General features: G+C 34.7%; 1 long non-coding RNA gene across 2 annotated transcripts in view; it reads right to left on the bottom strand.

Moving 5' to 3' along the window:
- Positions 1-9653: 9653 nt before the first annotated feature.
- Positions 9654-27692, bottom strand: part of LOC122239567 — a 203120-nt gene continuing 185081 nt past the window's right edge. The window contains exons 4-5 of one of the 2 annotated variants that reach the window (XR_006218767.1): positions 14870-14950; positions 9654-10141 (exon numbers count right to left, since the gene is read on the bottom strand). This is a non-coding gene — a long non-coding RNA (uncharacterized LOC122239567). The remainder of the gene's footprint in view (positions 10142-14869; positions 14951-27692) is intronic. The other variant, XR_006218766.1, reaches the window with a different exon arrangement.

Below are 27692 nucleotides of genomic sequence, written 5' to 3'. Positions count from 1 at the left end.
AAAAGGTCAGTAGCCCAGACCTCTGAAATATTATTCAGGAAACAGTCCTTTGCCATGACAGCAATTTGATACACTGAAAAGCAAAACACATGTGACCAAAGTTCTACTTCCCCCATGCCACAGGCAGTTTTTCAGGCTAAGCTAGCTGATTTGTGTTTAACTATTCTCACAGCTGTGGTAAAGCTTTAGTTAGGACCTTAGTATAATTTATATTCTGCCAATAATTGTGTGAAAGAACAGATTTAACTTTTAAAGGGCAGGCCTTCGAGGTTTTAGCATAACTAAGCCTGAATTAACATGTTTGCAATAAGGGCTGAAGCAAGCTGCTCACTACACTGGCCAATTCCGGTATACAAGCAACCCCCTTAGGTTTTCCACCACATGCTTGAGAGGCCTGTTCTCCATGGCAAAGACAGAATATATCCTGTAGGCTCCCTAAGCAGCAAGAGGCTGAAAGAGCATTTAAACTTGATCCTTGCAGCCAAGGGGGAAATTCAAAGCTTTCCAATTTCAGGAGGAGAGTTGGAATGAAATTCAGCTGATATCACTGTCACGCTTAGAAGAACGAAGAGGCAGACAAGCCCAAGAGGAGACAGGCACAACAAACAGGAACTCTGGATCTCTAAAGTGGAAATCTACTGCCAAGTCCTTATCGTCTAATGGTATAATGTGTACTCCTGGGAAAATCCAGGTTCTCCACAGATGGGCACTGATAGAATGTTTTCCCTTCAGGATACACTGACAATGAAGACTTTCTTTTTTTGCTTTCCTTCTTTCTCTAAAATTTAAAGCACACACATAGTGTGCTAGACACTATCCTGGATATTAGGTCCAGATCCCAGATATTAGAAAACTAAACAGAGAAGAAACCTAAGAAATATTTAAGAAGAGCCATGTCACTATGGGAATGCAAGCAGATGTTGGGTGGACAATATGCTCAACATAGAAAAATTCCAAGAAGAGTAACAGACCTCAAGTGTACAGAGTCCAGACAATTAAGACATCATCCAAGTAAATTTAAAAAGGGTGCTTTTGAGACTTTTGCTTTCTTCTTGAAGAGATAAGTACTTTGATGCTTTCCTACATCTTACTTCCTCCTCCTAAACTCTTAAATTCATTCCCTTGACCTTACCTAAGGACAGAACCCTTGAAAATACTTCACTTTAGGGGTATGTCTTCACATATTACCTTAAATGCAATCTGTCATCTTTTCACCTGTAGTTTCTTTATAATGGCCCTGTGTTTTTTACGTCTACCATTATGAGTCAGGAAACTAAAGCACAGTGGAGGATTGGTGAATAAAGTCAGTGGGAAGAGACTTCAGGATTGTACCTCAGAGCTCCCCAAAATACATAACATTTCTTTCCTCCATTATGATTGAAATCATGTACATATTAATCTGATTTATTAGACATAAATGTTTTCAAAGGAAAGAAGTGTATTTGGGCAAAACAAGGGAGAAAGTATCATGATGGTCTCTAGATTCAGCCCTATCTGTGACCTTTGAAAATTATTTTACCAGATTTCTTACCAAGAGACTAAACTGGAGCCTGATTAGGTTACAAAATTAAATTATGCATGATTTAAAAGAAATAAACTTTTCCTTTTCTAAAATATAGTTAATAAAAATTAGTTGTCCAAGTTTCTCTTCTTGCATAAAAGAAGTTATTCACTTCTTTATGCAGTATACTTTTTGAGTGACATCTCAGACATTGTGGTTTACATACGAAATTTTTCCCAGTCTCGTATCTTTTTGCCAATCTTTTGCTAAAGCACCCAAATTACCCTTTAGACAGCAGGAGTAGATTGTATTTTTGTTCTCAATATCCCTCCCCCAGCCCCAACTTGTATTCTTACCCTTGGCAGTTCTTTCAATAGTGAGTTCCCACCTCACTGATGCAAGGTTGGCTAGGTTACTTGCCTTGGTCAGCAGAATGTTAGAAGATATGACACATTGGCTTCAAATACACTTATATCAGTGTCCTCTGTCTCCTTCAGCCATTGCCATGAAAAACAGATGTCCCTATGCCATGCACAAGTCCCAGAAAAATAAGAAAAATGTGGAGCAGAGCTAAAACATCCATCCTAGAGCCAAGTACAGATAAGCCCAGCCAACATCAGCCAAACCACAGCCAACCCACTGAGACATGAATAGAAATAATTGTTTATTGTTATATGACAATGAGATTCTGTGGTTGTTTGTTGTGTGGAGGCATGCTACTGTATCTAATAGGTACAAAAACCAAGCTTTCCCTTTGTGAGTCCTTGTGAGACTTTCCATAAAGATTCTCTGTTTCTACCAGATAAGAGATGGGCACAAGACCAAAGGTGGGTCAATCTGATTTTCTCTCCAAAGAATTTCAATCAACCTGAGTGACAAAGATTGAAAAGAGTTGGAGCTGTTTCATCCTGGGAGTTCTGAAGAAAGTATACAATAATTCCTAAAACCTAAATGCCTAAAACTGCCACAGTTCTTGATTTTACCAAGCCCGCTTCTTCAGGTTTTTCCTTTATTCTAGTAAATCAGTAACTGTTTATTAAATTCATACATTTATAATTAAGTTAGCAATTCTCAGTTGCTGATAACTGAAAAACCTTAACTCTTACAAAGACTCCATTTTTTAAATTAATGATTAAACAGTAAATCTAGCATTGTTTGTATTTTCCAGGACTAACAGGAATTCACGAGGAGAAGGGAGTTGCCTATTATAATGGGAACTTCTCCAGAAGCGTTAAGAAAGAAAGAAAGAAAGAAAGAAAGAAAGAAAGAAAGAAAGCAAGAAAGAAAGAAAAAGAAAAAGAAAAGAAATGTCTCAACATCAGATATCTTACATATATTCTTGATTTGACATAAGAGAATAAGGCCTGGCAAAGACCTTTTTTTAAAAAAATTTTTTTAGCGTTTATTCATTTTTTGAGAGAGAGAGAGAGAGAGAGAGAGAGAGAGAGAGAGAGATACAGAGCATGAGTGGGGGAGGGCAGGGATAGAGGGAGACACAGAATCCGAAGCAGGCTCCAGGCTCTGAGCTGTCAGCACAGAGCCCAAAGTGAGGCTGGAACCCAGGAACCATGAGAACATGAGCCAGCTGAAGTCAGATGTTTAACGGACCGAGACAGCCAGGCACCCCCTAGCAATGACGTTTTTGTCCTAGAACACTGACCAAACTATTTCTACCCAAAAAATATACCATAGATGTTATTCTCTTTATTTCATTATTGTAGCTATACCCTGTTAAATCAAGGAATTCTCTTGAAGTGGCAAGTGACATATACATTCAGTCAAGATTATGAGAAAGTTATTTCAAGCAACTTGCAAAAATGCTATTTATTTTAAATAATGGAATGACTCCTGTTTCCAGCAATATGATGATCTAAGTAATTTGAAAATCCACCTGATCCCAAACAGCTAGAAATGTAGGATAACATTTTAAAGCACACTTTTAACCACCTGGAAAATATTTAATTATACTTATAAGAAACTTTCAGGAACCAAAATTGGAAAAGGAAGCTAAAAGTAAGGGAAGAGATACATGGGCTGATAATTTGGCTGGGCTGTGGAGAATAGTTCATTCCTTTCCTTAACAACAAAGGATCTTGGATTTTAATGCTCAGGTGAAGATAATGTTTTGTGTCTGAGCCAGATAAGGAATTATCACCAAGACTCCCTCATAAAGCTGAGAGTGTGCCCTCAGTAAAAGATTGGAGATACATACATAAACACACATACATATAGGTAATGAGAGAACACAAGTAAACTTATGGACTTTGGATGAATAAAGAGCCATTTCTGAGAATTCAAAATAGGCCTGAGCCTAACATGAATCTGAAGTTCTAAATCAAACTATCAAACTGTATGGCCCCACAAATCTTTAGCTGTAAAGTTACTATAAAAGCACCAGTTTGACTAACGTACCACTGGCACAAGGCAAAAGCCAATGCAAACACCCACAAACATAATATTAACAATAAGTAGCAAACAGAGCTTTAATTATAGAAGAGATTAAAAATAGTAAAGGAAAACTAAGAACAAAGTTAGCCAATGAATACGAACATTTAATAAAAAGGGTTACATTTCTAGAAAAATTCATTTCTGGCAAACATGGCTCAGCAAAAGACTTACAACCCTTAAAGTAACAAGTTAGTCTATACCAGCGTTTCTCATCCTTAGTACTATTGATGTAATTATTCATTGCCAGAGGCTGCCTGTACATTGCAGGATATTTAGCAGCATAGTTGGTCTCTATCCACTAGATGCCTGCAGCACCCTCAGAGTTGTGACAATTATGTCTCCAGACATTGCCTTAATGTTCTCTTGGGGGAAAATGGCTCCCCAATTAAGAATCACTGGAATCACCAGTCTACACCGATCACACACACACACACACACACACACACACACACTCAAAATGTTACTGTCTGAGACAATTTATATAAGCTCTCTAAAACCACAAATTAACAAGTAATCTCTCCCTTAAAAAGTATGTCCTTGAGACTCAAATAAGAGAGCATTCACTTTAGGTAATGGACATTACATTAATATGAAAGTCACTTAAGGGCAAAATGAGAAAGAATATAGGAAGAGATTATTTCTTAAGAAAAATTAAAGGATTCTTAAAATTAGAAAACTTATTCTTTCCATGTATAAAAAAGTTCATCACAACTGAATTAAGAGTATCCTAGGAATTCAGAGATAGGTGTTATGAAAAATATGATTTTAATTTACCACATAGATACAACCACCGATACATAAAACAACATGTAGGCATAATATTGACTAAAAGAAGTCATAAGTCAATAAATATGGTGTCATGCCACTTATATGCATTCACCAAATAGCCAAACCAGCCTACAGTGTTAGAAGTGAGAATATCAGTTATTCTTGGCAGGTGTGGGTAGTGGGTAGTAAAAGAAAAAGGGCATGAGTCGAGGAGCTCCTCGAGCCGTGGCAGTGTTAAGCGTCTTGATTTGTGGGTTGATTCCATAGATGTTTTAACTATGTAGAAGTTATAGGCTGTAGACCTATGATTTATGTGCTTTTTTCTATGTATCTTACAGTGCAATAAAAATGATTTAAAAATTTAACATATCACCCATATTTTAAAAATTGGTAACAAATTGGAATGAATCTGATAGGAGCCATCTATAATTAACCTGCAAGTGACATCAAATATAATCTGAAATTTAACTTAAAAGGTGACCAGATTGATCAAATAGGAACTTTTCACGTTGTGTGTAAAGTCCTTGCATTATTACTGATTGTTATATAGTGTTCTAGTGTGTAACTGCAGCAGCATATACTTGTCAGTCTCCTGTTAATGAACACTTATTACAGATTTTTTCAAAAATCATTATTGATGACGATATAAACACGACAGGGCACAACTTAAGGCAATTACCTATTTGCATGTCTTCATACATTCCTCTGTATCCCAAGGAGGAATAGCTGAACCATAACGTATGGACACACTGAACTTTAGCAGATACAGCCAAGCAGTTTTTTTTTTTTTTTTTTTTAATTTTTTTTTCCAACGTTTTTTTATTTATTTTTGGGACAGAGAGAGACAGAGCATGAACGGGGGAGGGGCAGAGAGAGAGGGAGACACAGAATCGGAAACAGGCTCCAGGCTCCGAGCCATCAGCCCAGAGCCTGACGCGGGGCTCGAACTCACAGACCGCGAGATCGTGACCTGGCTGAAGTCGGACGCTTAACCGACTGCGCCACCCAGGCGCCCCCAGCCAAGCAGTTTTTTAAAGCAATGCTCTAATGTACATTTTCATTAGCAAAGTATGAGAGTTCCCATTGCCCAGTTCTTCTCCAATACTTGATAGTTTTTAACAATTTGCCCCATGGTTATAGGTAGGAGTTTTATGTTGCATTCCCTGGATAAATACTGAAGTCACAAAATTAATCTTCACATGGATATTCTCATTTATATAATATCTCTTCAAGCCTTTTCCCCATTTTTCAAGTGGGGCTTTTTGTCTTATTATTGCTGTAGTTTTAAATTTAAAAAATTTTAAATTTTAAAAATACATTTTGGAGACATATGTCATATATCCTATGGCTAATAAATTCTCCCACTATATGGGTTGCTTTGGAACTCTCCTAATGGTATTTTTCAGTCAATAGCAGTTCTTAATTATTACATTTTACAGTTTATCGATTTTTTTAATAGTTAATGCTTTTTGTGTCTTTCTGAAAAAAAAATTTTGTTTACAGTAAGACCACAAAAGAGTTCTATATTTTCCTCTAAATGTGTCACTGTTTTACTGATTGCATTTATATCAGCAATATATTGATAATTAATTTTTGTGTCTAGGGTGAGGCAAAGATATACCTAGATGGATTTTTTCCTATATAGGTACTGACTGACATAGCGTCACTTATTAAAAAGACTATCATATAACCAATAAGCCTAAAAATTAATATTGTCATAAATCAGGTGATTGTATATGAACAGGCCTGATTCTAGGCACTCTACTATTTCATAATATATTTTTCCTAATATTTTGCCTATAACATACTTTTAAAATTAAAGCTTTAAAATGTATTTATATAAAAAAATAAAATACGTTTTTATATATCCTAGTGTAAGTCCTACAATTTTATTATTCCTTTTGAAGTTTTCAGCGGTTACTTTTTCTATTTGTGTTTGCATGTAAATTTTATTATGTTTGTCAATTTCTTCAAAAATAGGGATTGTACTGAATCTAGATGAATTTATGGTAGAATTAAAACTCTTTACAATAATGAGTCTTCCAATTATGTGAACATGGCATATCCTTTATTTACTTAGGCATTAAATTTTTTTCTCAATTAACATTTCATGGTTTTCAATGTAAAATTCTTGCTTATTGTTATTATATAAATTTTTAGGTATGTAGAAGTTTTTATGTCACAGTAATTACTACAATTTTGAATTTTTATTTTCTATTTGTTGCTGGAATATAGAAAGAAAAACAGTTGTTTTTTATATTGACATATTGAAAAAACTTGATAAATTCACTTACTGTTTATAATAGTTTGACTATGGAGTATTTAGGAATTTCACTATACACAATCACGTCTTCTTCAAATAAGTCTATGTGTCTATATTTATGAGAGGTGACGGTCCAAAAATTTTCATCTCACAATCTGCACACTTCAAGTCAAGTTATTATGGTCTCAATCTTGTTCTACTCTGAATTTGTACACAATGGGTGTTATTTCTTTCTTTAAATAGATAAAAGAAAGTCATTTAGTCCTGAAAATGTGAGATTTTTAATAACAGATACTATTCTTTCATAGTTTTCAGACTATACAGACATGGTTTTATTTCTTCTTTTAGAAATTTATAATGGTCAAATTTATTGGTGTAGTTATTCATAATATTTTATTGTCTTTCTTATGTCAGTAAGAATTGGGGTATATCCCCTTTAATTCTTCATGTTGGTAATTTATGTTTTACACTTTTTTTCATAAGTAGTCTTGATAGGCTTAGATCAATTTTATTAACTTTTTCAAAGATTAGCTTTTGTCTATATTTTCTTTATTGCACATTTGTTTTTTCTTTTATTGTCCTCAGCTCTTATATTTATTACTTCTTCCATTTTACTTTCTTTAATTTTGAGGTGCTAATGCTTTCCTACCTATAAGGTAGTAAATTTGCCTCTGATCTCTGTTTTATCTACATTTCATAAGATTTAATACACTGCATCATCATTCATATTGAACACTGCATCATCATTCATATTCAGCTTAAAATAACTTATAATTTTGGACTTGAGTTCTTCTTTGACTCATGGATTACTTACAAATATATGTTATTCTGTCCAGGGAATTTTTCTAGTTATATTTTTGTCATTTGTTCTAGTTTAATAACATCATGATCATAGAATATAATCTGTATTACCTCAATCTTTTCAGCTGTGTTGAACAACTTCGTGCCAGCAAATGGACAATTTAGGTAAATGTATAAGATTATAAAACAATTGTGAATTCTGTCATCATGTGTGTGTGTGTGTGTGTGTGTGTGTGTGTGTGTGCGTGTGTGCGTGTGTGTGAGAGTGTGTCCCAATTAGGACATATTGTTAACTATAAACTCTAATCTCATATATGCTTAAATATTTTGGTCTGTGTATTAGTCACTGACAGAGGTGTATTAACATCTTCCACTATAATAGTGGATTTGTTTCTTTTTATTTTTAGTTTTGCAAATTTCTACTTTGTATGTTTTCAAGCTATGATTTTGGTCGTATGCAGATTTAAAATTATGATATATTATATTGGATTAGCCCCTTAATTATGAAGTATCTCTTCTTACTTTTAATATTTCTTGCCTTAAAGTTTATTCTAACATCAGTATAGCTAAACAAGCTTACTTTTGTTTAGAATTTGTATCATACAATATATTTATTTTCATTAATTGATTTTTAACCTCTCTGTGTCCTTATATTTGAAGTGTTTATCTCATAAGAAAAATATAGGTTTTTTTAAATCCAAACAAAATGATCTTTACTTACAATATTTATTCATTTACATAAAATGTAAGTACAGTTTGGTTTAGATCTACCCTATCACTATTTTTTTTCTATTTAGTCCATCTGCTTCATGTACTTTCTCTTTCTTAACCTCTGGATAAAAGAAAAAAAATTATTAGTTCTTTTGTGTTTTGAAATAACATATAGATTATTCATTCTTTTACTATTCTTGTAGTGGTTATGGTAGATATTAGAACAAGCATCACTGAGTTATTACAAACTAACAAAATATTTATTCTTACTACTTTCCTGATACCATCTGGAAGCACTGAACTTCAAAAGACAGTTATCTCTCTTGCCTTTTATGTTATTTTGGTCAAACTTTAGTTCTACATACAAGCTTCTCAAAATGTATTTTACTCTAATTTTTTAAAGAACATATTTTTGGATATAGAAATCTTAGCTGACAGTTATTTTCTAGAAATATCATCTAATTTTTTCTGGCTTTCATCATTTCTTCTAAAAGTCAACTATCATTCTGATATTCCTTTAAAAGCAATGTGTTCTTTTTTACTTTTTATTATTTGAATGCTTCTCCTTTTTATTTTTTTTGCCTTTTATTCTTAACAGTTTTACTATAATGTGCTTAGTGTATTTTTTTATATTTATCCTGCCTGAGACTTGGTAAGCTTTTTGAATGGCTGAATTTGTATCTTGTTCAAATCTTGAAAATTGTCAATTATTTGCTCTCTGAATTTTGCCTCTGATACATGTTTTCCCATCTCTTTCTGGGATTCCAATTATAATTATATTAAGACTTTTTAGTATCCCCATGTGTCTCATAATGTTTTATTTTTTAATTTTACTTTTTATTTTTTCTCTCTGCAACTAGTATTTTCTACTGACCTATTTTTGAATTATCTCATCCTGCGTTCTGCTTTGTACAATGTTATTAAATTCATCTTCTGAATTCTTTAGTTCTATGTAATATTTTCCAGCTATGGACTTTCCATTTTATTATTTGTATAGATTTCTATTTTACTGAAGTTATATATTTTTATTGATTTTTTTCCTCATATATTTCTTAATTTTTGATATTTCAGTCACAATTCTTGTCTGCCAGCTCCAATATCTGGATCATATATAGGTCTGCTTCTAGTGTGTGCTTTGTTTTTATTATCAATATGTCTTCTTTCCTCCTTGAATGCCTAGTAATACTCTATTATTTTCCAGACATGACCCACAAAAGAATTATAAGGGCAGTAGATAATATTATCTTCCATCAGGAAGAGTTCCTTCGGCTTTTGTAAGGTGGTATCAGGAGTTGATTATAGCAATGTAATCAAGAAACTGAGCTGGTACAAGCTCAGTGATTGAAGATTTAATGATAATGAGTCTACTTCTGATTCATCCCATTCTTCTGGTGTGACCTTCTCATGTTTTGACAGAGATTGTTGGGTATTTGTTTCTTTCATCGTAAAACAACGCAGATGATTGAGCTCTCTGACAGTTTACAAAATGCATGTTCCCCACAAAGTTTCAAAATCTGGTAGATGTAATGAGCATGAATCCAGCAACGTACTTGAGTCCACTCACTTTCCTAACAGGTCATGTTGCTCAATAGCTAATGCAAAAGATTTCACTCCACCTTTTGGCTTGATTCCTCTATTCCCTGTGCATCCTAAAAATCCAGAAAACATACATTTGTTAAAACTTGTTGTGTACCTAAGGCCTCTTAAATTTCCAATTGTTGTTCCAGCCGTATTTGATATCTAAAAGCTTTCCTGATTTTTTCCCGATTTTTCTTCCCTCTAGTAGAGGCTCCCTGACCAGTCTAAGTACAAACCTCATTCACTTTCAATATTCCCAAATTGACATAGAGAAAACAATGGCTAGCGATCATCATTTCACCTTGGAAAGGTGCTCTACTCTCTATAATTTCACTTTATCTTAACTGTTTTCAAAGCCCAATAATATCTTAAAAATAGGATTCTTTCAATTTCTCCAATTTTTTTCTAGTTGTGGAGACCATTGGCCTGCCATTATAATTTGCTATATCCTTCCCAGAGGTAGAAGTCCTTGGAGACTTCTCAAAAGTTAAAAGAAGCATTACTAGTAAGTACCCAGTAATAATAACTACTCTTGAAAAGCAAAGAGATATAATCATTCTAAATGTTATAAGCATTCTTTTTAAAATCAGAAATAAGGGGGCACCTGGGTGGCTCAGTTCATAAACATCCGACTCTTGATTTCAGCTCAGGTCATGATCTCACAGTTCATGAGATCTAGCCCCGCATAGGGCTCCTTGCTGACAGTGAGGAGCCTGCTTGGGATTCTCTCTCTCTCTCCCTCACTCTCTACCCCTCCCCTGCTTGACCTTTCTCTCCACTCCCCCTCTCTCTCAAAATAAATAAATAAACTTAAGAAAATAATGTTTAAAATCAGAAATAAGGTGGAAAAGAAGCCCAGTATAGTATCATCTATTCAACACTGAAAGAGATGTCCTAGCAAAATTGTAAGAAAGAAAAATAAATTTCAAGCAAAAGGACTATAAATGAACCAGAACACTGCCATCATTTACGGAAAAAAAAATTGGCTACATAAGAAAACACAAAAGGATATAAAGGCAAAATATTAGAACTAATGAGAAAGCTCTTCATTTTTCCTACAAATCATTAACTCATGAACATTTTCATATATTGAATTCCCATAAACTAGTAACAAGCAATCAGAAACCATAACCTTAAAAGAGATGCTATTTGACATTGAATTTTGGTCCTTATACACTAGATAGTATTAGAATAGATCTCCCACCAAACTTGTAAAAGCTATATGATATGTAAGATATTGCTTTTCAAAAGCATTGAAGAATCCCTATGAGCAAGAAATGGAGAGGCCATTATCATTGACCGAAGATAGGCATTACAGGAGGTCAACATTTATTCCAAATTTTTTCCCGAAGATATACTCCAATTCACTCGGTAGAAAACACCTTATCAGAAAGCAGTGATCTCTAAGGGAGAAGGAAAATAGGTTGGAGTTTGAGACAACCAAACTGACTGCAACTTGAGGAGCAAATTCCCAGAGAAGGAACCACAGAAAAGTGAGCTCCAAAATCTGATCTCAAATTCTTCTGGGCTCACTGGCTGCCATCCAAACAATGCATACATATGCTGAGGGACATCACAAAAAAAAAAACAGCAAAAAACAGCAGGTCATAAGGAGAAAAAAGACCCACTATCTCCACATCTAACATTTATTTATTTCACATGACAGCCAATGTAAGCGTTATTGATGTTAAGATTTGACAAACTTCATGTTAAGTTTTTTATCGCATTATTCTTTATACTTTTGAAATTGTTGGAAAATATTTACAACATTTGGATTTAGGAGTTCTGTTAAAGTTGTAAAGTCATCACTGCTCTTACCACAAGGACTCAAATGCCAAGCCTACTGATGTTGGTCAATAGCATATGTTCCTATATAAGTGAAAGATAATTCTTGTCACTAAAGATTCTCAAGTTTAAGAATTGTTGGGTCTTCCTTTGTATAATAAAACCTATCCACAATTCATCACATTGAATAGTGTAGCTTTCATGTAGTTCAAGGAAGGCACATCTGACAAAGATGAACAAAAACACATTCAGTAAAATTTGAGGACAATGGTTGTGACTCAGAGCTTTGACACAAATGATATATGTGTAAAAGGACAAAATTGCCAGAATACAAATACATATTTTTGGCATTTTGATTATATTTCCTAAATGCTTTACTTGATTATTTTAAAAAATAGTAGTAGGCTCAAATTTACCCACAACAAGTATTTGGCACAGGATGACACCAATTAACTTTGAAGCAAGTCTAACATGTATATAATCTGTCCACACAGAATAATGTCTAAAACATCTGGTTCCAGATAGAATGTAGTTAAAGACTATAAACTTTGTGTGCAAGACTGTCTGTAAGAGGATCTGGTGTATAGCAATTAAAAATCACATGATACCTTGAAATGGATGGAAAATTAAAATATGGAGTCATAAATGACAAATGGAAAAGGAAGTAATATCTGCACACTAATCACATGCCTATAGATCTCATTTTCAATAATATCTTTTGAAATTCAGGACTGATACATAAATGTTCATATACAGATACATGTAATAGACACAAAGTTGATGTTCAGTTCTGTAGTAACAGAGCAATAATAAAGAAATCCTACACCCTCAGATGAGTCAATTTCATTAATATACTAATGTGTTTTGGATGTGCTTTTTGTAGTCAGTACACATTTTAATGGTATTTTAGCAACCATATTCCATGACAAGAAACCCATTAATTAATCATGTCATTCACCTACTGAAAACTCTTCAATAATCCAACTTCAACTTTCTAGTAAGTGAATTTCAAAGTTGGTAGCACATCATTCAAGACTAACCTAACTTTTAAATATGATCTCCCATTGTCCTCTGAATTTTCTTTTTGCTACAGCAAACAAACTACTCAAGTCAAAATTGTTCCTGAGCCCCCTATACTTTGCTAACACTTCTCCTAACACTCCTCCTAACACTAGCCAATGTTATTCCCTTTCCTCCCATGACCACCTAGGCTTATGCCTTTTAACCATCCTCCATGTCTCAGTCTCTCCCATTCCAAATTATTGTACAACCCTACTGGCAAATTCAATTGACATTGTAAAATTCAATCATATCACTCTCATTCGAAAATCTGAAAATGGCCACCTCAGACTTAGAAAAATTTCTATCTTTTTTTTTTTTTTTAGATTCCACAGAAAAGTAAGATCGTATAGTATTTATCTTCATCTTTTATAATGGATCCAATGACATCTGGTCCAAGACGCCTTTCTGTTCTGTAATTAGACTTGTTTTTCTACCTCAGAAATTCACACAACTCAAGTACAGTACCTGAAAATGATATTTAGTATAGTTTATGAAATGAATTAATTTTAAGTAAAGCCCTACAGAGATGAATTTGTAGCTCTTATCAGCTTTGTCTTAAAATTAGAATTAAGCATAAGTTCATTCCTCTCTTTCCACTCAATGGAAAACGGAAAAGCAAAATCTCTATATTTATGTTACCTTGAAAAATTAAAAGTTAACTTTAATCCAATTACTAATTTTCTAATTTCTTCCATCCCTCTGGAAATTAATTTGTTAGTACATCACGAATCAATAATATATTAGTAAGAGGGGTGCCTGGGTGGGGTTGGTCAGTAGAGCGTCCTACTTTGGCTCAGGTAATGATTTTGTGGTTCACGAGTTTGAGACTTGCATAGGGCTCTGGGCTGATAGCTCTGAGTCTGGAGCTGCTTCAGATTCTGTGTCTCCCTCTATCTCTGCCCCTGCCCCACTAACATGTGTGCTCGCTCTCTCTCTCTCTCTCTCTCTCTCAAAAATAAACATTAAAAATTTTTTTAATAATATGTTAGTAAAAGACCATGTGTTTTATAATCTTTGGAACATAATTATAGAGTATTAATCTTATCTCTTGGAGAGAATCCTGTTGAATTTTAGGACTGTCTTATGTTTTTGGTTGACCTTGACTTTTTAAAAGTACTTTATAAAGCATATCTATCTAAATTATTCCTATTGAAATCCATAGGAAGCAATAATAGATTTCAGAAAATGGGTAAAATTTAAATGTCTCATCATGTACATCATCAGGCAGCATTGTTGCTACATACACTGTACCCTTTTTGTTCAAATTTGCTTTTGTTCAAGGAAAGGAAAAAAAGAGAAACCCCATGCACCTTGTTGCTCTGTGAATTCTCCAGCTTGCAAGTGTCTGAGAAGCTGCCAGAACCTTTGATTTGTTTTGTAATCTTTAAGCTCTTTAAAAGGACCTTGACATTCTGCTTACCTTCTTCATTTCAGGTACCTATTAAACATCAGACTTTAATGATTTTCTAACTATAACTGCAAAATTACTTTGCTCATTTTTCTGATGTCACAGCCTTTATCACACAATTCTTCCCTTTCCTTATTTGCTCTAGGGTGACATTGAGGGCACGGACATCAAAATCCTTTTTTGTTTTCTATCCGATTCCCTGGACACACAATGCTCCTTCCAGCATCCTTATGTTCCCTCAAATTCACAAAGCTTCCCCCCTGACTGTAAGTCATCACCAAAGGGAAAAAAAAAAAAAAAAACATTTGGTGAACTGATTTTCTCTCTTACACACAGTGCATACAAAGCACCTCATTATATCTTGGTGTGGCCTAGTAAACTGCAGAGACGTGATGGTCACTAAGGAGCTTCCACACTATGCAGTTCTGATTCCTTCACCCTTTTACTTGCACTCTAAGGAAAATAATCTCTAGGATGAAGGAATCTTATAAGCATTTCAAATTGAAGTCCCTCTTCCCCCTGCATTCCCACCACTACAACCTACCTTGTCAGTGTCACCCGATGCTCATCCAACAACCCTTCTCTGAAATCACTTTCACACAAATCTCTTACTCATCCATCGGACCTTTAAAAGAAACCGTTTGAATTTAGTAAGCTCTTTTCATATATTTCTCATCCTCTCTGGGAAAGGATTTTATTGATCCATGAATGTCATGACATTTCCAAGATGATGGCAGTTATAGAATTTTTAACATGGGCAAGACTTGGTTTGGGACAAGACAGATGACAAATGGGGAACTGGTGATGATATACATTATATACTACAAAATATTAGGGTAGAAGAGAGCACATGTATATATGCCAGGAAGGTTCAGTAATAGATCAGCCCTTGAAATAAAACTTAGTTAAGAATGAAGCAGTGAGGAAAACAAGAGTATCTATTCTTAAGAGAAAAATAAAACACCCATTAAAATTGCAAGTGAAACTTCTGATTTGGCCCATATATTTTATTTATGTCAGCGAGCAATAATTATGGTGGAATGTGTTTTCACACTATATATAATTAATTTGCACATAGGTAATTATTTTGTACACTCTATTTCTATATAGTAAAAAAACAGGGGATTTGTAAATAAGGACAGTGAAATAATACATTAAATTATGGCAAAGACATATTTATTTTAGGACACTTTGATGCCTAAGATAAATAGAAAAAAAGAGGAAAAAGAAGTGAGATGAGAGATTGGAAGTTTACTCAAGACACTAGAAAGGGGCTGAAAACTTGGGGGTTGTTAAACATAGGAGGGAAAGCTTACATTTATAAAGAGTTTTTTTCCCCCAGGAAAAAACGAAAATAAAATTATTCCTGACTATTGTTTATTCAAAGGTTTATTGAACTTAACTTTACAGCATTTGGATAAAGAGCTTTTAAATGCCTATCGTCCATGAGCCTAAGAAGCAAAAACTCCTTTTCCTAGGATAATAAGCCAGGTGTCTGCCATTGACAGAGACTGGCCGCTAGATTTCCTTGCAATGCAGTTTAGTTAGGTCATTCTGAAAATTATCTGTCCTTCTCATGTCTATCAGTAAGGAATTCTCAAACAAGAGGTCAAAGAGTTAGTAATTTTCAGTGAATAAGCAGTTCCAGCAATGAAGCAAAAAAGAAAAAGTGGGGAGTAGGGAGCAAAAGGAAAGAATACCACTCTAATAAATGCAGCCCTGTAGCTCAATGAGACTCCTACCTAAATGAGAGTTAATAAGCATTTTCTAAATGCCACAACATAGAAAAATTTCTTATCAATTTTTGATCGCAGTACAGATATCAAAGCAATGTCTCGGTTACTGACTGGTTTTAGATGGTGAGTATGTTCCATCATAATCTAGTGACCATTTACCTATTTCTATTTTCAACTTTGAAATAAAGTAACATATGCTATGTGATATCAAGGCCCAGGGTTAAAATTTTAATTTATTAAGGTAAATTTTAAGGCAAACTGCTTAAATAAACAAAAAAATATATACTTTTTAATAGGTTTCTCAATTTGTTTTAGAACCTTATTACACTAATGAAAACTTCATGAAGTGACCGAGAGATAGCTTGGGAGAGAAAGACACTCTTGAGTTAGGTTTTGGGAGAAGGCTTCAAAATTTCATTCAAATAGTGACTAGCTGTGAGAGAACTATTAATGTAGTCTGACAAAAATTCACTGAATATATACTATGTTTGGAGAATGTAGTAGTGTTTTATAACATACAAAGATGACTAAACCTGGTTCCCAGACTTCAAGATGATAAGATAGTAGGCTTTTGTCATGGGATCAATCAAATTGCCTTGCCTTTTTTCTGATGTTTATAGAGCATTTATCTAGCAAATTATAAGAGATAGGAGCAGGTACTTCCCATTACAGGTGTTATGAAAAAATCCATACTGTAAGCATTGAAGTATTAATATGAACTAGAAAGCAGTCATATTGCAAAACTACAAGTGTATTATTTCTAGGGAATCAACAAATCCTACACAAAGGATATTTATTGTCTAAGCAATGGCCCCTTTGTAAACTCTACATATTTAAATTCTTAAGAGTTATTATTAATCCAAGTCTAGCTTTCCTGTCAATTCCCAAACTGAACAATTTATCCGGTGGGGATGGGGGGAAAGGTGGCCAGCTTGACAGGGCAGAATTCTATCCAGTAAAAATGTCTTTTTCAAGCATTTACTTAGTCAACTAGAAGCTCAGTACCTCTGTGAAAAGTGCCAGAGCAAGTCCAGTTTGTCCAGGATGGGCAAGGTAAAATTTATGCTCTCATCTGATAGAATGGAAAAGGCAGAGATGATCAACTTAGCCAGACAAATCTAGCAATTTTTTTTTAATTTTTCATATTTTTTTAAGAGAGAGTGAGTGAGAGCCAGGGGAGGGGCAGAGGGAGAGGGGAGAGAAAAAATCTTAAGTAGGCTCCACTTCCAGCATGGAGCCCAAGCTCTATCTCACAACCCTGAGATTAGACCTGAGCCAAAATCAAGACTCAGATGCTTAACCGACTGAGCCACCCAGGTGCCCCAAATCTATCAATTTCTGAAGCAAGAGATCCACCATTGAATTTCTGTGTTTCTATATCCAAAAGACCCTCATCATTCAGACTGTCTTTGTGTGTGGCGATGGGGCTTGAGGGACAGTTGTTTTCCAGCTGCATGGCTCACTTAAATATGTGTTGACCAGTCATCCGTACAGACAGAATCATTGTTATATCCAAAACCCAAATGTTAGCACTTCCAATCAATGCGATTGAGTAGAATCAGGGATGCAGCTTATTCTCCCCTAATTTTTCTCTATTTATAGACTCACTCAGTGACAGGTCTGATGCACAGGAGTGGGCTCTTACTCAACACATCTGCTCCCCATGTGTTGCTGAGTCACACATACTTTTTCGTTACCAAAAGTAACAAATATTTATTTTCTCCTTGACAGTCTCACAGAGTTGTTTGCAGCAGGGGGAAAAACAAGTGAGATTCCTTTCAGCTTTGCTCATAAAAAGATCACTAGTGTTGTCTCTGTCTCCACTACTAAGAGAGTTGTGGAAACCTTGGAATGTGTCCAGAAGAGAGCAATGGAAATGCTTTGTCAAGAAGGTCTATGAGATCTAAAAGAATTGATATTGGCCTAGAAATAAAATTGTGTGCAATTACAGATTAAATCTTGCAGGTAAATAATATATATATTAGATTCGTCTACATCCGAGTTTTGTCTAAAACAATTATTTACAAACCCAGGAGAGGCTTCAGGGAACAGTTGAAATCCTCCCTCAAACATAATATCCGTGTTGATCATTAATTCTTGTATAAGCCTGGGACAGAATCAGGCACTATTTTCTAAAGGTAATGACAAAAAAGTACATTTTTCCTGTGACAGTGTCAGAGGGAAGAAGTGCAAACCTAGAATTTTCTGGATTTTTTTTATTTGCAATTTTCTATGTAATTCTTTCAATGGAAAATTACAACTTTGGACTTACACATAAAACCATGTCTGACCTAGAAGACAAGGAGTAAAAAGAACAGACAAGCCTATATAATTTCTCTAAATCAGGTTTATAACTGAACTACAATTTTAGCCATATCTTTAGTCTTCTCAAAAGACTTATAAATGAATGTCATCCGGATTTGATTGACTGATCTTTGTTTCACACCCTTCATAAAGTAGCCTGAAATAGCTTCTGGAAAACACTGCAAACTTGCTGAGTTTTAGCAGTCATCAACTTTATATTGTCATAATTTACTGTGGCTGAGTTATAATTAGGTTTCCTTATTAACTATAAAAGCTCCAGAAATAAAAGTTCACAAATCATGTTGTTGCCATCTTATCTTGCCACAACCTCCTCTTAAAAAAAGACAACACCTCAGGGCACCTGGGAGGCTCAGTGAGTTGGGCGTCCCACTTCGGCTCAGGTCATGATCTCACAGTCTGTGGGTTTGAGCCCCACTTCGGGTTCTGTGCTGACAGCTCAGAGTCTGGAGCCTGCTTCAGATTCTGTCTCCCTCTCTCTCTGCCCCTCCCCTACTCATGTTCTATCTCTCTGTCTCTCAAAACCAAATAAACGTTGAAAAATATTTTTTTCAAAAGGACAACACCTCTAATTCACCATCATTAAGGATCCTCACTTAGACATTTTATACACTAAGAAGACTGACTTCATAGTGCAAGAGTGAATCTGCCTTTTCTTTAAACTGGCTTATTTGCTATCTTAATTGCACATGGGTAAAATCACAAACATTCACAGGATAGGCTCTACAAAGACATATTTGCTGGTATAATGATCACTTTCCTTATATAATCTTGTAATGCGCTTAGCATGGTTACATATATTTAGGAAAAAAAAAATCCTTCTATCAAGGTGGCCTAAATCAAAAAAAAAAAAAAAAAAATGTTAGCTGACTTGAACATCAGCGGCTGCTTCATGACCTTGATTGCGTTTAGATCACCTATATTCCCCTTGCTTCAGAAGAACCCACATTATGCTAATAACCCTACTTCCCAAAATATCTAACCCTCTCACATCTAGTTAAGCTAGTGCTGTACCAAAAGCATAGATCACCCAAGTGCTCAGGTGCTTACGGGAAATGCACCCTTCCCAATAAGTCATTTTGGCTTGCCACTGCAAGTGTTCATGCATAAAACATACAAACTAGTTCAAGAATTTCTATGAAAATATGTGCCTCAGAATTTTTTCCATGATTTTAAAGCCATATATTTTAAATTGTACACCCAATGTAATTAGAAGACATAGACCATTTTGAAATATATTTAAAACTTTAAGGAATTAGTTTTCTACTTATGGTTTTCCTAATGCAATCTCTGTTATTTATCTTTCAAAACAATTAAGTGAGATTTTTAAATTCCTTTTACTTTTTTATACATAAAATTGACTTTCTGCTTAAATGTAAATTCCCTGTGGGACAGGAAATTCAGTCTCAAAATCTAATCTGTTTTCTAGTCTTAAAAATCATCTGACAGCTCTCCAAATGCAAAGTACACATACATTTTGAAAGTTAACCTTCTGGGAATATAAATAGAACAGGTAGAAGCACCTTGCTGTCTCATTGTATGTGTGGGAATGGCATAGATTGATTCAAAATCTATTAAGATTAATCTTTCAAAACTAATACTTTGTAGTTCGAAGGTTACTGAGATAGGTCCCCCTGACATGTTTTATCATATCTCAAAAGTGTCTTAAGGACTCACATATTATCTGATGTTTATCTAGGTTATTGGCTCATTCTATTCATAGCCAATCCAAGCTATTTCTTGTCAGTCAGAAACCGGTAAAACTTCAAATACCATTCAAGAATATTTCTCCAGTAATGTAAATATCCCAGTGGCCATGCAGTAGTAAATTTTTGAAAACAGTCCATTGTATTTAAAAGTGCCTATTTTCATAGAAAGACTTTCAGGTGAAGGACTAAATTCATGGTACCATATCTCTGCAAGCTAACTATTAAGAAACGTTTAATGCTAGGTAAAATATAGTGTCTTTAAATATATGTCAATTCAAGAAATATGATGTGGACAGAAAAGTAAATGTGGAATGAATGTGAAAATAAAGGCAGCCAATATGGATAACCCAGGTCCCAAATATTTTTCTCAAGAATAGAATTTTGGCAGAATTCCAGATTATAATTTCATTTTGCATTCATAAAGAAATTTTTAAAAATGATAACAGATTCCCTTTTTTTTTCCCTAATAAAACATCCATATAATTATTTGTGCCTCAAATGAGATTCTGGTAATTGGTGAAGACCTTAAAAAGCATGTGGAAGGAAAATTTGATTCTTTAACTTTATCATTGTTACATCTCACAAAATTAAATTAATAATAAGCCTGTAACAATCTATGCTTTCACAAAGGTAGAGAAGGACATTTATTGGCAGGGCAATTATCACTAGGAAGTGGCTATGTTACTAATATTTCCTGAATGTCATAGAAACTTAGAAACAAACAGAAAAATATTAAGATCTCTCTTCCGGAGATTTTGCTTTGTTTTGTTTTCATTCATTAAAGTAATCCAGATCTCATCATGATTTCATTATTTTATCCTTAAACATTATCCATTCCTTCTTCCAGGGAATGATGAATGCTCCTCAGAGGTGAGTTCCCAAAACCTTGTGTCAACATGGAGAGAAGAGTATGTCTAGCTGACCCACTGAGTAGGGACACTGCACTCAGCCATGACATAGACTGTAGAGATCAATTTCTTATCTTAAAACAAAACAAAACAAAACAAAACAAAACAAAACAAAACAAAACAAAACAAAACAAAACATACTCCTGATGTTCACTGCAGGTACCAGAAGCAAATTTCAGGGAGAGTGAGACTTAAACCATCTTCTACGGAATAATGAGGTTTTGGTTAGTAGCCATCTGAGATTAGAAAGTGGTATTCACAGGAAAAACACCATCTGGTTAAAATAATGAAACAATTTTAGCAATAAAGAATGTCAAGGAAGATCTTTTATCTGGCTATTGTAAGTATTCTAAAAAATCTTTAATGTCTAGATTACTAAGCAATGGTATATACCTCTGGAGTAAAAGTATTTCACACCAATTACATTCTATCAGGTCTGTAGTTAATGTATTTACATATTCTGTGCCTATCCAGTTAATCATTTCTAACTTATCTTATGTGGTATTCTTTTGAAATACATTCAGGAATCAAAATAAAATATTTTCAAAAGAAAGATCTAATAAGCAAATGAGTAAACTCCAACAGCAGGAGCTCTATTTGAGTTTGTTTCCCTTTAGTCAGGGAAAACTTGTAAAAATGTTTAAGTAAATAAAACATTTAGCAAACATAGTAAAAAATCACTGACCTATTGGTAAGCCCTTATTTAGGAGTATAAGACTTTTAAAAAGGAACAGGAAAGGAAGAGGAAGTAGAAGATGGAGGACAAAGAGATTTTTATAGCAATAATCAGAGCTAGTAAATTACATTCCAAACTTGTACTCTAAGGGAAAAGTGAATCTCACAATATTTTTATTAATTCTATGTTCAAACATCTGATCAAAGTTAAACCTTGGGGTGGGTAGACGAAAAAAGGATGTGAAAAAACAAGAAGAAAATCCAAAAGGTAAGTTATTGTTGATATAATTCATCTAAAATCTCAGTCATGTTAAGACCTCAATTCAGTAAGAAATGTTATCTCTGTTTGGTTAAGAGTAGATTGGCCCAGTCTAGTATCACAGATAAGGAAATCAAGGCTCAACAAAGATCTTAAGTAAATAAATGACAGAATTGGATTTTATTATACAGTATTAGGATTGGAAATCAACCAAGCTCCCCTGATAGAAGTCAAATCTTCCTACGAATCTTATAACTTAGTACAGAAAACTGTGAATCATTACATGTTGATTGTCTTCCTGTGATTCTTATTGCTTAGTATAGAAAACTGTGAATCATTAAATGTTGATTGACAAAAATACCTAGAATCCCCAGAGACACCATTTGAACTTCAAGGAAATTAAATGATTTATCCCACAATATTTAACTAGACCTCCTCCCTAACTCCTACAACCTAAGATCTCATTTTTTTTTCATTACATAAGATACCCCTCTCAAGGAAGTTAAAAAACAACAATAACAACAACAACAACAACAACAAAAAATGAACCTTTCAGATTCCTGGCCCTAAGCATGTATTATGCTCTCTGCCCTTGTTAGCCATACTTCTTTTTAGCCATACTACTTTTCTCTCTGCTTGCCCCTCTGCACTGCATCTAGAATTTATCTAGAAGCATTCACAGGGTATCCAATGAAGAACTCAATTTTTAAAGCAAGGAAGAGGCACATCTGTTCCTTGGTAGCTTTATGATTAGTTGACTTAAAAAAGGGAATTTCCTTTTTTGTTAAAGTTCTAACCATTTTAAAAAGTAAAAACAGGGGTGCATGGGTGGCTCAATCAGTTGAGCATCTGACTCTTGATTTTGGTTTAGGTCATGATCTCAGGGTTGTGGGCTCGAGCCTGAGTCAGGCTCCATGCTCAGATTCTCTCTCTCTCTCTCCCTCTGCCCCTCTCCCCTGCTCGTGCGCGTGCGCTCTCTCTCTCTCTCTCTCAAATAAAAATAAATAAATAAATAAAGTAAAAATATACACCTTATAATAATTGTGTAACAGTGGGATGGGGAAGAAAAAATGTAGGAAAATATAGTGGCATTCTCTATTTTTATTTGCTAAATGTGGCAACCCAATTCACAAAAATGTAAACTCTTCACTGAATGTAACAGGGAGTATTCAAGGTAATTTGGATTTTATATTAGATACCACAGATGCTAAGTACATGCCCACTAGGTAATAATCTATTTAGGGAATAAACACCTTCAGTCTTTTTTAAATATTTATATGTTTTATTTTATGACTAAATATTATCATTGAACTAAAATAATTTATACAGCTACAAACATGAAAACATTACCCGTGGATGTAATTCAAGCAAGTGTAAGTATCACCTGTCAGTTGGCTGCTACAAAAACAAATTATAATTAAAACAAACTTAGATTAATTCAATTTCTTTAAAATTCTTTGCAAATACAGTACAGCTATTTGAGAAATGGAAACTAATTTGACTTCCATTACTCATAATTAGCATTTGTTAATAAGGCAAGAACTTTTACAAAAGCTGTGGCATTTCTGCTTCCAACAGTGGAAGATGTGGCTATTATTAAATTAAAACATAATTGTTTAGCTTAGATAACTTGCCTAAAATGACTCAGAATTATGAAATTTTGAAAATAGCCCCTCTGGGTTGGATTCTTCCTGAAAAAAAACTTGCTTTATATTCTCAAATATCCCATTCCAAAGACTGCCAAAATATTAATGGATATTTCATGATAGTTTGAACATCTTTTTCTCTTTTTATGTAAAATTCAACGTGTAATAAGACGGGGAAAGGATAGTCTGCTCCTCCAGTCTTACATGTCCATAAAAAAGTTTTGTACAACTTCACAGAATAACTAAATAGAAAAAGAGTCATTTTATGCCTAATATCTGGCTAGAATTTAATTTCCATTTTACATTTATTTTCGACAAAGGAAACTTTACTTAACCACCCGGTGTGACTGCACTGAATTGTCACGACTTCCTTGGCCTTTCCAATTGTTCTCTCAAGAACATTCAGGAAACCCTGCTCATCACTGCTGTTGCTCAGTCCTGTCATTTTTCCTCTATCTTCTTGTTCTAAGGCTTTTAAAATTCCCTTCCTTAACAAAGATCCTCATGACTAAGAAATGCAAAAGAAAGAATGCTAATCTTTCCACCCCTAATTTTGTTTTCTCCCTAGCACATTTCAACCCTACAGTGAAACAACCCCGGATTAACGCTCATTTCACTTTCCTATCGGTGCTTGCATGGAGTGAGCTACACATGCTTCATGCAAAATAGATGGTGAATTTTAGGTGCTACATAACTATGTTTTTTTTGTATGTTAACCCATGAAGGTTCTCTACATTTCAGAATTTTTGAAATCAGGGACATTATCATTTTGAAATAATTTTGTAGATCCTGTAGATGTTCATGTGACATAAAAATAGCATGATATAAAATTTGGTCTCAATCTGTTCAGCACTGGCCTAAACTAAGTGGATGTCCCATTGTTGTTAATGCATAGTTTCAAAAAAGCTATAAAAATATACCTATAAAGGTCTACGTCAGCAAATTAAAAATGGTAGGGGTTGAAAAGGAAGTCAAATATATTGATTCTCACAATGACCAAAAAATAAATTTAAGTCATTTTACTGTGAGGGAAAAGAAAAAAAAAAAAAAAAAAAAAAAGATGAGAATTTTAGGTCTTCCAGGTGATCCTACAATATCCTGTCGTATTTTAAACAAAGGATGTAATTAATTGTCCTGACATTCATTTACAAAGGTGTATTTCATCAATATATTCTTAGAAGTTTAGGCTGATTGTTGTCCCCAAATACCAAGATATTAAAAGATCCATTTGCTCAGCTAATATACACAAAGCAGTGAAGTATCCAGAGTCTGAGTTTTTAGTCACTATGCTTAATCTGAATCTAAATAGAAAACAAAACAAAAACAAAACAAAAATAAAAACGCACAAAAAATCTTTGATAGAAATCTTATTTAAAATGATGGGTACTAGAAGGGACACCTGGGTGGCTCAGTTGGTTAAGCATCTGACTCTTGGTTTCAGCTCAGGTCCAGATCTCCTGGCTTCATGGGTTTGAGCTCCACATGGGGCTCTGTGCTGGCAGCATGGAGAGATTCTCTTTCTCTGCCCCTCACCCCACCACCCCCTCAAATAAATAAACTTAAAAATTTTTTTAAATAAACACAATAAAATGATGGATACTAGAAGTTGATCAGTTAATCAAAAAAGTCAGTTAAAGTACGAAATTATCTTAAGCAATTTATTACATAAACAGACAAATATGGAAAGAGACTGAAATATGCACAGAGGTGACCATATTTCCATATATGACCAAACATCTTCTCTCAGTAGATATATTAGTGTTCAGCAGGCACTGAGCTAAATATTAAGTGTAGGTGGTTTATTTGAAAAAATTATCCCCAGAAAACACATCTAAGAATGCAGTTAAAGCGATTCAGAGAAGGGAGGAAGATCAACAATGTGTAGTTTTAGCTATGGCTACTGAAATCCAACCATATTGAAGACCCTCTAAGAAACTATGTGGTACATCTAAGAAGAAACAGGCTCTGGCTGTATTTTTATTCCCTGATTCTCAAGCTTCACTGAATCAGGGTTGCACCTGGGGTATTAAATCCCTAGCCCTTTGGGTGGCCTTATCCTTGGACTGAGCGAGATTCTGTAGCCCTAAGGAAATCGCTTAGGCAGAAAGTCAGAGAAATGTAAATACTTAGTCTGAAATTCTGTAAAGGTGTTGGGTACTCTGTGTTGAAACCTAGGGAAAGTGATGTGAATGGAGCATCAAGCATCCCCAGAGTCTGCTATTATTATGGGTGGGGGAGGGTGGGTGGGGTCCCTGGTTGGAATTTCTCATTGTTTTTCTTGATTTCACCAAAACCATCCTCTATTTTCTATAATATCCCAGTCCTAGAGTGGGAAATTATATTTCTAGAGTGAGAAATTAAAGATACTTGGAAAGCAATCAAAGTGCAGATTCTTTTAGGTGATTTATTTTTCATAATATTATGTTTTCTTCAAACCTGTATAGTCATTTTACCCTCAACTAATTCTGTGTCATGTTCTTTGTAACAGTATTGAACAGTATTATTTTAACAATATTTAACAGTATGCAAAATAACGTTATAATAGATAATTAGCAATAAAATTCTCTAGGCATAAACATGTTTGGGAACACATGCTGAATCTTGATAAATGTACAACTTACCTGGTAGAAGAGTTAAGGCAGTGGGGTCGGATTTCTGCTTTCCTCAGACACCAGGTGGAAATGTTTAGCAATGAAGGTGCAACTATGGGTTGGTTGATCTTATGGATTTGTTAGGTGGAACTGCTTTTAAAAAGTTGCTGGTGTTTACTGCTGCCATGGATTTTACTCTTAGTCCTAGAAAAGTCTCATTTTGATTATTTACATTTTAATTTTTTTTTGATGTTTGTTTATTTGTGTGAGACAGAGAGCACAAGCAGGGAAGAGGCAGAGAGAGAGAGGGAGACACAGAATCGGAAGCAGTCTTCAGGCTCTGAGCTGTCCCTGCAGAGCCTGATGAGGAGCTGGAACCCATGAACCCTGAAATCATGACCTGAGCAAAAGCTGGATGCTTAACCGACTAAGCGAACCAGGCGCCCCTGATTTTTAAAACAAAAGTGCATTTTTAAAAACAGAAGTGCAAAGGAAAAAAAATGATTCATTGTGTGGCCTAGAATGGTCACACTATAGCCATGCACACTTACACCCAGATAACCAAAAGGGAAAGTCACTCCCATAACTAACTGATATGGCAAGACCCCCATTCACCCAAAAATGAGGCAGTGAGAGAAAAAAAAATAGTGAATTAAACAAATCCTTTAAGATAATAATGTGTCATAAACTCAGGCAATCACGTATTTAAAATAATGATTCAAATATATTACCTTTGTAAGAATCAATCACATAAGACAAATTCTAAACAAAAATATAAAGTGAGTAAGTCTTTGGCCTTACTTTGTTCTCCTGTCTTGAAACTTCTCTTACTTACAGGCACTTTGGCCCTTCATGACAGTCTATCTTCCAAATTCTCCTTCTTCGATTTCTAGCACAGCATCACTGCTAAAAAAAAGATTGTCATCCCAGAACTTCGTTTCCAGACCCCTCCTTTATCTAAATGGGGCCAGTTCTAAATGACAGAAAGTGGATGGAAGCAATGTGTATTACTTCTTGGCCTAGATATTTGAAAAACAGGTATGCCTTCTCCTCATTTCCATTTCAATCTATTGGCTGGATATAAAGCTCAGAGTGACCTGGAAGCTGATAAATCTGCTGGCAGCCTGGTCCCTGAATAGCTGAAGGAACGGATCATGACCCTTTCCCAGCTCCTATCCCCTGACTTGGAACCACCTTTGACTACTGAGCTAAAGAGAAAAAAGATTAGATGGAAGCCTAAATTTGAAGTAATGCTATGTGTTTCCCAAACCACTTCATTTTCTTGGCAATACAGGAAGATATAATACTGAGACTGCCTTGTTCTTAGGATGGGTTTATATCTCTTAGTTCTGGTTGGTGGGTTTTGGGTAGAATTGATGCATACCGCTTTCAAACACAACCATAAACACCTTGCATGATCCTGCATTCTCCCTATTCTCCCCTGCAGTCTTTTGGAGGTTTATATTGAAGACAGAAGGAGCCTAGGTCCCTAACTGACCAAGTGGAGTACCTTGAACTGAC

This window comes from Panthera tigris, chromosome B3, assembly GCF_018350195.1.
Source record: "Panthera tigris isolate Pti1 chromosome B3, P.tigris_Pti1_mat1.1, whole genome shotgun sequence".
NCBI lineage: Eukaryota > Metazoa > Chordata > Mammalia > Carnivora > Felidae > Panthera > Panthera tigris.
This window is presented reverse-complemented; position numbering and strand designations above follow the sequence as displayed.